Consider the following 7190-nt stretch of genomic DNA (forward strand, 5'->3'; position numbering starts at 1 on the left):
GTCTTTCGCTAGAGCACCTTTCTTCTTCTTCTTCTTCTTCTTCTTCTTTAGTTTTTATTTGGTGGAATGCACCAGTTCCTGTAACCGGATTCAAAGACTCTCCTCTATTCCCATTATACTCCCTTCCCCTAACTAAGTGAGACTTTGCATCTGCCAGCACTGCAGCTCCCGCTCTTCTGACTTCTGCTCACCCCTCCCACTATGTCAGGTTCAGAAAATAACTCAATTCAATTCAGCTTTATTTGTATAACGCTTTTACAATGTAAATTGTGTCAAAGCAGCTTCACATAAATGGTCATAGTAACTGGAACAGTCTAGTTTAGTTTTTAGTGTTTAAGTTCAGTTCAACTCCCTCCATCCCTACCTTAAACTTAACAATTTACATTAAAATAATTCTAGTAATCATTTCTTATTCATCAGTCTTATATCTTTCAAAAATCTAAACAATGCAGTGTAATTATGCCTTCCTACCTCAGGATTTAAAAAAAATTCAATGTAAAATCAATGCTTTCTTTCTTGACTTCTTCCAATAACTTCCTTCCTTCTTCATTATACGGCTCACAATGCATGATGATCAACAGATTCATTTTTCCCACACTCACATAGACCCTTGAGGTGCTTTGCCATTAAAGGGCCATGACACCCCCCACTTTCGGTTAAAGTCTACTTCAGAATTTTTTTCAAAAGATGCATAATTAATGGGTGTGGAGCTCCGCGAGCAACGGGCAGGTGTGGGCGTGGCCAGCAGGGGAGAACGTGAGCGAACGAAGCTAGCTCACAAAATGAGACAAACCGTGAGGAGACCCATGAGTTTATAGTTTACAAAGTTAAAATGCAAAGAAATGAACAGTGATTTAATGCCTGCTACATTTGTTATTCGTAATTTCATATACGCATAACCACAATTTATATCATTATAAAGATAACTGTGTTCATGTAAACCCTATAAATGAGGACTTCTCCCTCAATCCCCGTATCCAGCAGACTCAGTGCAGCAGGTCTCCCGACCTGTCTATTTTAACCGTTAGCCCTGCTGGAAATCTGGAGAACGAACTGTGAACGAACTCCTGATAAAAGTCAGCGTCCGCCATTCTCTAATTCTCGTGCTGCTCTTGCGACAAAAATGCTAGCAGCACACACACAGCTTTGCTGTATGATCTGCCCTGACAAGATCGCGGAGGAAAACATGCAACAAACCCCATGGATCATGGAAACAAACGCATATGAGCCTTCACGAAGGCTAAATACTGTGTGCCCGTGCCGTGGGTCCGTGACATGTCTCACAGCTCGGGCTTGACTCTGGCAGGTCTGGCAGGTCTGATGAATAATTAAGCAGCCGGCTCTTCTCATAGGATAAGAAAACTCCGCTATGAATAATAATGAGAAACCGACGCGTCATCATTGCACTTGCAGTACTGCGCTACGTCGCCGATTTTGATCCCGCCCCAAAAATCATTTTAAACCCGGAAGCTGAAATTAGCTTACAAAAGTTTAAAATTATCCAGTTTTCCCCACAATTAAAGCTGACAGGTGCTAACATTAGCCCCTTTCACACAGTGATACCAGTAAATAAAAAAAAAACGCTGTTCACACAGGCGAAGACGTTACGGAAATTTTCCGGAAAAGAGCATTCACACATCCATTCCAAAATACCGGTAAATTCTGACATCATTCACCACAAATGAGCTTTAAACGGCTGCGCTTGTATTTGTAAACATTTGACTAAATTACAAACTCTGTGGATAATCAATATTGTGAACAACTTTCGCAGGATCACTTTCGCATGTAGAGATGTTAATATGTGTGTGTGCAGGCGCTCACAGGCTGTTTCACAGGCACATGCAAAGCTTGAAGGTAAACAAACAACGTCTTATCATAAGCATCTCATCGATGATTATTTACACAGTTGGCATTAAGAAGAACATATAAACGTGATCTGACTAACTTCTAGCAGCTAAATGTGTCTGGAAAAATATTCAAAGGCTTTTATTCTCACAAACCGCGCGGACGTAAATGTGCCTGACTGTTGTGATTGGCTAAAGCAGACGTCTCACGTCAGCACGTTCTAGACGTGCACGCGCTTATTACGGCAATCTTCCTTCTGCATTCACACAGCGCAGCATTCCGGCAAATTGCCGGTAATGTTACAACTTCTCTTTCCGGAAAATAGCCAGAACGAATTTACCGGTATTTTCAAAAAGGACCTGTTCACACATACAACCTTTCCGGAAAATTGCCGGCAATTTTCCGGAAAGGTCTGTATGTGTGAAAGGGGCTATTGTCTTAACTGATGCTCAACACACACAAATCTGTTAATATAAAAAAAAAAAAAAAGTTCTCCAGGGTGTCCTGAACCTTTAACTTCATTGTACTGTTAAGTCCAGTATGCCCAATTTTTAGTCTGGATAATATATTCTCCTCTTTCCTTTTTCCACTCGAGTGCCTCCCTTTACCCACTTGTGGCTGAATATTATACATATCATACGGTATACCTTCCATTTTTATTATTTCCAACATAGCTTGCTTTGCCATTTCATCTGCTGCTTCATTTCCTTTTAATCCTACATGAGCTGGCACCCACATGAACATTACCTTTACTTTTTCTCCTTTTAATTTATACAACTCTTGTAATATTTCAATAACTAAATCTTACCTAGAGTCTTGAGTGTTTTGCTTTAATGCTTAAAAGAGCAGAACTACAGTCTGAGCAGACTAAAACGTCCTTAATTCCCGCATCTTTCATGTATTGTAATGCTAGACTTATTGAAAACATTTCCTCTGTGTATGGTATACTGATAATTTATTTGAAACCTTTTTTTTTTTTTGCCATAATAAACTTTGGAATCACATATACTATTCCTAGCTGGTCATTATCTGGATTTTTTGATGCATCTGAAAATACATGTACCATCTCTCCGTATTCTTCCATTAAATATTCCCTTATGTATATTTCCTCCAATACTCTTATTCTCTCTTTTTGTCTAATTTCTAACATTTTTAGATCAACATGGTGAGGCACAACCCACAGAGGAACAGCAGGTATAGTCGGTCTAAGAGATATACTTAACCCTTTAATGTTCACTTCCTCTACTAAATGTTCCACTATCCACTAGAGCAGCTTTTCAGGCTCAGGGGAGTGAGGTTTACCTGCACAGTACTTCACTAGCTGGTCTCTGTTACACTCACCCCCCTAAACCTCCCTCCCATCCGAGTCATGGAACTAATGTAACCTGCCAATCCTACACTACCCAACACTCTCCAAGCTGGGATCAAACCAGCTACTCTCAGAATAGGAGTCAGTTGCTCTACCAAGGAGGCTAAAGACCATAACCTCTAGCGTCTGTCACTAGAACACCTGTAGAGGTAAGAGGAGTGAGGTTTACCTGCACAACACTTCACTAGCTAGTCTACGCTACAACTGCAAAATGTAACCCAAAACTTCTGTTAATTTACTGAAATATGAACACACAAGACTGGAGACATCTAAACAAAAAGAAAAAAGATCTAATTTAACCATAAAAAAGGACAGAATGCTGATGTATATCTGGTTCTATTCATTATAGTCTTGGTGTTGCCCATTAGAGTTAGTTGGTTCTTCATTCGCATTGATGTTTTCAACCTTTAACATCCAAAGAACCTTTTTATTTAACCTTTTATAACTTACAAAAATGTTTATTCAAGAACTGTTCACTGAAAGGTCTTTAAGATCTCAAAATAGTTCTATTATTGCATAACTTGGAAAGCTTTTAGAAGTAAAAGGTTCAGAAACACATCCCCTTGCAACAGAGCATGTGTTTTTGTGACGGAAGGATTCAATGCTGATTTGTCTCTTTTACATATTAGAAAACTTTCCATAAGTTGAATAAAATGTCAGCAGGTATTGTTTTAGTTTTGAAGTAAATTCTGTCTCAAAATATGCATTGTAAAATTAGGTGTGTGTGTGTGCGTGTGTGTGTGCGTGTGTGTGTGTGTGTGTGTGTATGTGTGTGTGTTAGATTCTGTTTTAAAATGTCAGTGTCAACGCTAAATTATTCACGACAAAACTTTTCCTTTTTTTTTTTTTTTTTTTTGTTTTTAGTCAACAAGTGTGAATGTCTTATACGGGAAGCAGTACTAACCCTGCTACCCAAAAATACAAGTGCAACATACTTTTCCATAATGTAAAAAAAACACCTGGGCTTAAAACAGTTTAAGAAGCCTATTAGAAATTAACATCACACAATCTGGTAAAATAAAAACCAAAAACGGTGATCATGTGATCTCAAAACCAAATTGTATACCCTGAAGCATTTAGAAACCACACAGCAATTATAATACTATTACTAGCAAAACGTGCACTGGAACCATCTGAAGTGGAACAATGTAGCCATTACATATTGAGCGACAGCATTTCTGAGCAGTTTATACAGTATGTCTGCAGTGGTGAGGGCTCCATGCCATGTGCGTCTGAGTTCTGTATTGTCCGCTGCCAACGAGGGAAGGCCAGTATTTGTAATAGTTATGCGTCTGAACATTATGTCATTTGCCTCCTTAATGTAGTCTGGGGGGTTATGTTCGGTAACATTATATGAGAACGAATTACACTTTGTAGAGAGTTGAAAAATCCTTATAGTCGAAGTCTGTGTCTTTGCTTTATCAGTCATGGTTGAATGAGTTGGTTTTGTATGGTCTTAAAGAAACAGTTCAACCTAAAATTAATATTCTGTCATCATTTACTCACCCTCTTCTAATATTTCCGGTGTACATGTCTTCGTTCTTCTGCTGAACACACAAAAAAAAAATGTAGCCTATTTGGAAAAAAGTCAGTAACCAAGCAGATAATTACTAAATGAATATTATGGCAGTAAATTTATGAGAGATCTGTTTGATTACTGATATTCTTCCAAATTTCTTACTTTGTGCTCAGTAAAACAAACAGAAATGTCATTTTTGGGATGAACTATCCCCTTTTTTACATTATTAGGTACACTGCTCCTAAACACAAATTTCTAATCAGCCAATCACATTGCAGCAACTCGATGCATGAAGGCATGGTCAATATGATCTGCAGTTCAAACATCATAATGGGAAAGAAAGGGGTATTTAAGTGACTTTAAATGTGGCATGATTGTTGGTGCCAAATGGGCTGGTGTGAGTATTTCAGAAACTGCTGATCTACTGGTATTTTCACACAAAACTATATCTAGGCTTTACAAAGCATGGTCTGAAATTATCCAGTCAGCAGCAGTTCTGTGAGTTTAAATGCTTTGTTGATGCCAAATCAGAAGAGAATGGCCAAACTGGTTCCAGCTGATAGAAGGGCAACATTAACTCAAATAACCACTTGTTACAACCGAGGAATGCAGAAGAGCATCTCTGAATGCACAACACATCCAACCTTGAGGCGGATGAGCTACAGCAGCAAAGGACCACAACGGGTGCCACTCCTGTCAGCTAAGAACAGAAAACTAAGGCTACAATTCACACAGGCTCACCAAAATTGAACAATAGAAGATTGTAAAAACATTGCCTGGTCTGATGAGTCTTGATTTCTGCTGCAACATTCGGATGGTAGGCTCCGAATTTGGCATCAACAACACAAAAGCATGGATCCATTCTGCCTTGTATCAACAGTTCAGGCTGCTGGTGGTGTAATGGTGTGGGGGATATTTCTTGGCACACTTTGGGCCCATTAGTACCAAATGAGCATTGTGTCACTGCCACAGCCTACCTGAGGATTGTTGCTGACCATGTCCATCCCTTTATGACCACAGTGTACCCATCTTCTAATGGCTACTTCCAGCAGGATATAAAGCGCAAATCATTTTGGACTGGTTTCTTGAACATGACAGTGAGTTCACTGTACTCAAATCACCTCCACGGTCACCAGATCTCAATTCAACTGAGCACCTTTGCGATGTGGTGAAATGGGAGATTCACATCTTGGATGTGCAGCGGATAAATCTGCAGCAACTGTGTGATGCTATCATGTCAATATGGACCAAAATCTCTGAGGAATATTTTCAGTACCTTGTTGAATCTATGCCATGGAGGATTAAGGCAGTTCTGAAGTCAAAAGAGGGTCCAACCCAATATTAGTTAGGAATACCTAATAAAGTTACTAAAAAATTTGCCCGTTCCTTTAACCCTTTTAAAACTTGATATGCAACAGTAAATGTGTATTATAAATGTATTACTGGAAAAGTTTATTGAACCATTACCTACAATGTAAAAATACATTTGCACATAATTTCATTTGATATTGCATTTGCAAATATGCAACTTATATATGCAATTATCAATTGCATATGTCAGATTTATAGCATAATCTGTATAATATATTGAGAAAGTTGAGCTCATATTGTAAGATACTTTTAGCAAAAATAATATCAAAACAGGCGATGCAGTGGCGCACTAGGTAGTGCTGTTGCCTCACAGCAAAAAGGTCGCTGGTTTGAGCCTTGGCTGGATCAGTTGGCGTTTCTGTGTGGAATTAACATGTTCTCTCTGCGTTCGCTTGGGTTTCCTCTGGATTCTCCGGTTTCCCATGTGGAACAAGTGCATTGGGTAGGCTAAATTGTCCATAGTATATGAGTGTAAATGAGTGTGTGTGGATGTTTTCCAGAGATGGGTTGCGGCTGGAAGGGCATCAGCTGCGTAAGTGCTGGATAAGTTAGCGGTTCATTCTGCAGTGGCCACACCGCATTAATAAAGGGACTTAGCTGAAAAGAAAATGAATGAAATGAATGAACATCATAACATAATCTGGTGCAGCTGCTGATATTTATATGAGCTAAATTAGGATCATTATGATAGTTTGTAGTAATCTATATCTTATATACAGTATATCTATCTAAAAATATTGTTTTATTAAATAAAGTCAAATTATGGCAAGATCTGATGCATACCAAACATGTAAATACATGAAAACATACGTTACAATTATTGGGAAAAAATGCTAATTACTAAATGAAGTGTATGTTTCTCTGGCATTTCAATAGTCTGTTTTTACACAAGCAACCCAGACAACATAAGGTCAAATTACAAATAAATCTCACTTTGCTAAAATTTTCAAAATTAAGCTGTTGGAAGGTTCATTAAATAAAATTGAAATAAATAATAAAATAAAAAAATGTAAATGCGGTTAAATGGTGACGCAGTGGGTAGTATGATCGCCTCACAGCAAAAAGGTTGCTGGTTCGAGCCCCGGC

This window comes from Danio rerio, chromosome 16 (assembly GCF_049306965.1).
Source record: "Danio rerio strain Tuebingen ecotype United States chromosome 16, GRCz12tu, whole genome shotgun sequence".
NCBI classification, from domain to species: Eukaryota; Metazoa; Chordata; class Actinopteri; order Cypriniformes; family Danionidae; genus Danio; species Danio rerio.